The sequence below is a fragment of the Mauremys mutica genome, unplaced genomic scaffold (genome assembly GCF_020497125.1).
Source record: "Mauremys mutica isolate MM-2020 ecotype Southern unplaced genomic scaffold, ASM2049712v1 001057F_np12_obj, whole genome shotgun sequence".
In the NCBI taxonomy this organism is placed as follows: Eukaryota; Metazoa; Chordata; order Testudines; family Geoemydidae; genus Mauremys; species Mauremys mutica.
In genome coordinates, this window is record NW_025423107.1 from 48,795 (window position 1) to 54,967 (window position 6,173).

Genomic DNA, 6,173 nt, shown 5'->3' on the forward strand with positions numbered 1-6,173 from the left:
GGGCACTTTCCTTGAACTCTGTGACTTGCTGGCCCCTGCCCTGAAGCGCCAGGACACACGGATGCGAGCAGCCCTGAGTGTGCAGAAGCGAGTGGCCATAGCCCTCTGGAAACTTGCAATGCCAGACAGCTACCGGTCAGTAGCGAACTACTTTGGCGTGGGCAAATCTACCGTGGGGGTTGCTGTGATGCAAGTAGCCCACGCAATCATTGATCAACTGCTCTCAAAGGTAGTGACTCTCGGAAACATCCAGGACATCATAGATGGCTTCGCCGCAATGGGATTCCCAAACTGCGGTGGGGCTATAGATGGGACTCACATCCCTATCCTGGCACCAGCCCACCAGGCCAGCGAGTACATTAACCGAAAGGGCTACTTTTCAATGGTGCTGCAAGCACTGGTGGACCATAGGGGACGTTTTACCAACATCTTCGTTGGTTGGGCGGGCAAGGTTCATGACGCACGTGTGTTCAGGAACTCTGGTCTGTTTAGACGACTCCAGGCAGGAACTTTCTTCCCGGACCACAAAATAACGGTTGGGGATGTGCAGATGCCTACAGTGATCCTCGGGGACCCAGCCTACCCGCTAATGCCCTGGCTCATGAAGCCCTATACAGGCGCCTTGGACAGTGAGAAGGAACTCTTCAACTACCGGCTGAGCAAGTGCAGAATGGTGGTGGAGTGTGCTTTCGGACGTCTTAAGGGGAGGTGGCGGAGCTTACTGACTCGCTCGGACATCAGCGAAAAGAATATCCCCGTAGTTATTGCTGCTTGCTGTGTGCTCCACAATGTCTGTGAGAGCAAGGGCGAGACCTTTTTGGCCGGATGGGAGGTTGAGGCAAATCGCCTGGCTGCTGTTTACGCTCAGCCAGACACCCGTGCCGAAAAACTATCCCAGCGGGAAGCGCTGTGTATCCGGGAGGCTTTGAAAGCAAGTTTCCTCGGAAAGCAGGGTAACCTATGACTCTACACTTGATTTTAAGAGAAGCTGATCCTGGGCCTGTGTCTCTGTGTTGAGTGAGATCTGCGGTTACATACCCCGTTCTCCAAGTTTCCCCCACTTCCAAAACACGTTTTTAAACAAATTAAATGGAACAGTTATTTTTAATAAATCTTTCCTTTACTTTGCATTTCTGTTCAGGGTTTGAAACATGGACGCATACTGTGCTGGGTACGGTGTGCACTGATGTACAGACCGCTTGTACAATACAGGACGGACAGCCTCCTGCTCCTACATACGTCTCTGGGGTGGGGGACGGTTTCAAGTGGTTGTGCATGTAGGGGTGGGTTTGCAGGAAGGGGCGAGTGGTGCTGTCTTTGCATAGGGATTTGGATGCAGGCTCTGGGCTGTGGGTTTGGGCGTAGGAAGGGGTGAGGGGTGTGGGGGAAGGGTGAGTATCTGTCCGTGGATGAGGGCTCTTGTTGGGGCTCAGGGCAGCGGAGAGGATCGCGCCTACGGTGGAAGTGCATGGTAAGGGCAGCATGCCTTAACATTAGGGGGTGGCAGGCGCTAGGACCGTGGACAAGCGTACACATCACAGAATGACCCGGGGCAGCATACACCACACAGAGGGACCCTGGTGACTACTGAATGCAGTCTGTGTGTGCCCTGCAGTTGATCCTGCCCCCGATAGTCTGTACCCTGCTAATGTAGGCTATCCCGTGCAATTATAAATCCCCTGCCCCCCCCTACATACACAGTCTTCTGACACGAAAGACGTGACGGAAAGAGTGAACAACAGCAAACAGCTTTTATTAATCTACTACATAGTGGGGTAATGAAACTTGGATTTGGGACTGGGTGATCCTGTAAGGGAAGCGCTTCTAAACAGTTATAGCGTCAGAGGTGTGTGGAACATTAGCGCTCAGCTGTGGTGCACTGACAGTTCTCACGGCCCCTACCGCCCCTCCGTCTGGTAATTTTCGGTGAGGGGGGGACAGGACTTCTTGGCGTTGGAGGGTGGTTGCAGATACAGTGCAGGGGGGCTCTCTCCTCCTGCCTGCTGTCCTGCAGAACATCAACAAGGCGCCGGAGCGTGTCCGTTTGCTCCCTCATTAGCCCAAGCAGCGTTTGAGTCGCCTGATGGTCTTCCTGCCGCCACCTATCCTCCCGTTCGATGTGTGTGCGATGCTGTTGACATAGGCTCTCCCTCCACTGGCTCTGCTGGGCCGCCTCGGCTCTGGAGCAGGCCATCAGTTCCACGAACATCTCTTCCCGAGTCTTTTTCTTTCGCCGCCTAATCTGAGCCAGCCTCTGCGAGGGGGATGCCAGGGCAGTCCGGGAAAGAGCAGAAGCTGTGTGATGGGAAACAGTACATGATTTCCTTGAACAGATACATGTTTGCGAACAGTGAGCACAGTCTAGTCAGTTTCTCTGAACAAGACCATACAGGGCACCAAGTCTCACGAGATCTCAGGAAAAGTTCGAGATTTTGGAATACGCTCTCATTGGCGGCGCCATTGCACAGGAGAGTGGACAAGCGGGGAGAGACAGCATAATCCGTCTTGCAGACAGTCCTGGTAAGACTTACAGTAGATCATACTTATCAGTTAGTGGATAGCTGTGCTTTCCTGCTAAAGGCAATCTGGAAAGCAGAAAGGCTGAGCCTTTTCCAGCCCCTCCCGCCAGTGCACGGGAAAGATCAATGTCTGCTTGTTCTCTGTGGCCTCCAGCACGTGGCTGTTAAGCGAGGGTCGTTGTTATGCAACCTAATTGTAAACTGTTAACAATAGTAACAATACACTAATTGCCCGACTTAGATGCAGCCTGTCCAGACCGACATCACCCTGAGGCGGGTCACTCGCAGTCAGAGAGAGCGGATGCTACTGGAAGCCCTGCACAGACCAGGACCATATGCAGCAATGCTGGTGGAGGCGATGATTCCTCTCTACATTAGGATCTCCTGGCGCGGAAGAGTGTGCTTCCATGGAGCACCGAATAAGGCACCTCTCCCCAGGAACCTCCTGCGGAGGCTTTTCGAGCTGCTCTCTGAGAGCTTTGTTGAACTGTCCCAAGAGGATTATTGTTCAATCCCTATATGTGTGGACCTACTATTTATATAGTTTGACATGTAAAATATTGTGTATATAGTATTTCTATTTTTTCTATACCCGTTTTTAAAAAAATAAAAGTTTCCATGTTTATAGCACTTACCGCCTGATCCTTCCCCTGATTCTGAGTCCGGGTTAACGGGCGGGGAGGGTTGGTAGGGGATCTCTGTGAGGGTGATGAAGAGATCCTGGCTGTCAGGGCAAGCGGTATTGTGTTTGCTGTCGCCTGCGCCGTCCTCCACAAACCCTTCCTCATCTTTCCCATCGGCGAACATCGCCGAGGAACTGTCCAGGTACACTATGCCATCCTCAGAGTCTACGGTCACTGGTGGGGCAGTGGTGGCAGACCCACCGAGAATGGCATGCAGTGCCTCGTAGAAGCGGCATGTCTGGGGCTGTGCTCCGGAGCGTCCGTTTGCCGCTCTGACTTTTTGGTAACCTTGTCTCAGGTCCTTGACTTTCACGCGGCACTGCATCGCATCCCGGCTGTATCCTTTCTCTATCATTGCTTTAGAGACCTTCTCGAAGGTCTTTGCATTCCGCTTGTTGGAGCGCAGCTCCGAGAGCACAGACTCCTCGCCCCACACAGCAATCAGATCCAGGACTTCCCGGTCTGTCCATGCTGGGGACCTCTTTCTATTCTTGGATTGGCCGGACTCCTCTGCTGGAGAGCTCTGCATCGTTGCAGGTGCTGCGGAGCTCGCCCCGATGTCCAGCCAGGACGTCAGATTCAAAGTGCCCAGACAGGAAAAGGAATTCAAATTTTCCTGGGTCATTTTCTGTGTGGCTGGTCAGAGAATCCAAGCTCGGACTGCTGTCCAGAGCGTCAAGAGAGTGGTGCACTGTGGGATAGCTCCCGGAGCTACTAAGTTCGATTAGCATCCACACCTAGCCTAATTCGAGCTAGCCATGTCGAATTTAGCGCTACTCCACCTGTCGAGGTGGAGTACCAAATTCGAACTAAAGAGCCCTCTAGTTCGAATTAAATGGCTTCCTGGTGTGGACGGTTGAGCGGTTAGTTCGAATTAACGCTGATAAATTCGAATTAAAGTCCTAGTGTAGACCAGGCCATAGAAACAGTCGTATGTTTAAATCTCCACTCTGAAAAGGTGAACAGCAGCAGACCCCAAATGGGTGCAACTGACCGAAGTAAGTGCACAGGGTAGTTCAGTTGTTTAAGTCAATATTGTCTCAGATGATCCAGGGATAGAATTCCACAGCAAGTGATTCGGAAATAGGAAAACGCCCAGGTATTTGGTTCCCAAGGTATTTGTGACCCAGTCCCTACAGGAGGTTACTCCTGAAGAGATCTCCTAGCTAATCCCAACATTTGGGAAATGCTGTCTGTGATGAGGTGCATCCACCCTGACCTGGCACTGCTAGGGTTAACTGCGCCATGTGGGCTGAAGAGGCCACACCCCCTCACCCTCTCTGGGCATGCTCCGACTGGAGACGGAGTATAAACGGGAGCAGCTCAGCCTGGGCGGACTGGGAACAAACCTATGTTGTTGGCACAGGGGGGCGGGGGGAGAGCCCAGGGCTGGGGTGGCAGGGGGCTGTGGGGATGGGGGGAAGCCCAGGGCTCAGTTAGCAGGTTCCTCTGGCAGGGGACCCCAGGGCTGAGGGTGGGGGCAGCCAACATTTTTTTTGCTTGAAACAACAAAAAACCTAGAGCCGACCCTGCCTCCATGCACCGTGAGGTAGGTATGAGTGGATCATTATTATCCCTACTTGAAAGAGGGAGAAGCTGAGGCTGAGAAAGGAGAAATGACTTGTCTTAGGTCACACACCCAGCCAGTGGCGGAGTTGGGAATAGAACCCAAGAGCCCTGATTTTCAAACTTACCGTCGGATCTTGAATTTCAGACAGTGAATAACCTGAATAAAGTGCTCTGATGAACTCCAGACCAACAACAGTGACAGTAATTATTCAGCAAGTATGTGAGCAGTTCACGATTCTCTCTAACGTTGCAGTTCTCCTCAGAGACAATTAATGCAGAGAAGCAGCAAAATTCATCAAACATAGAACTGGTTCTGACTTATTTCCTTGCTCTTAAAAGAGAACACCAAGGACCTGAGTCTCATCCCTGTCAATAACCCCCTGCTCAGCCAATCAGGGATAGAGACTGAGTACGAGAGGCTAAGGGTTCTCACCAGCGAGCCCAAAGGATGGCCCAGGTCACTGATGGGATCACTGCCCGAGCACTATTTCAGCCCCATATTTTTGGGTAGACCTCCCACAGTGGGAGCTGCAGAGCACTGCCCCGCCACACACACACACACACACACACTCTCTCTCTCTCTCTCTCTCTCTCTCTCTCTCTCTCTCTCCCTGTGTTGGGAAGGGAACAGGTAAAAGGACAAAGGAAGCAAGAGAAAAAGAGGAGGGAGGAAGAGGGGAAGCAAAAAGAACAAACCCCAATGTCCCCAGTGATTCTAAGGGACAAAATCCCAGGTGCAGAATAAAGTTCTGCCTCCTTAAGCTCGTGTCTTCCATGCCTAGTGTTCAACTGTCACCAGATGGATCAGACTGAACAGGTTTCAAACCTCCAGGAGGCTCTTACCTTCTAAACAGGGACGGCTGTTTTCTAGTAAAATCACTAAAAGGGAAGGAGAAAACTCAAAAGAGGTTCCTCCTGGCGCTCACGTCCGTGAACCCGAATACTCCCTCAGTCCTCAAAGAGAGACCTGGAGAAGGAGACTTGCTGAAGCAAAACCACAGGGGTCTCTGAGGTTTCCCTGGCCCCTCGCCCCTGTCCTGCCTCCCTGATGTCAGCATCTCTCTGTGAGGTCACCACCTCCCCACCACCTCTGACCAATAGGCTGAGGTCCTGCAAAAGGCCTTTGTGATGTCACTGCCACACCCATCCCTTGCTGGGCTAATGTCCTGCCCCTGCCTAGGCACTTTGCAGGTTTGAGCTGCTCCCTGTGGATCACCCCACTCAATTAGCGTTCATTCTAGGCAGCAAGCCGGCTAGACAGGGAAACATCAGACACTGCTCCCAATGCTACACTCAGTTTTTTCACAAATTAGTCAACTTTCTGGCCAGAAGAGACCATTAGAGCATCTAATCTGATCCTCTGCATATCACAGGCCTCCTGTAGGACACAATAGCTACTTTT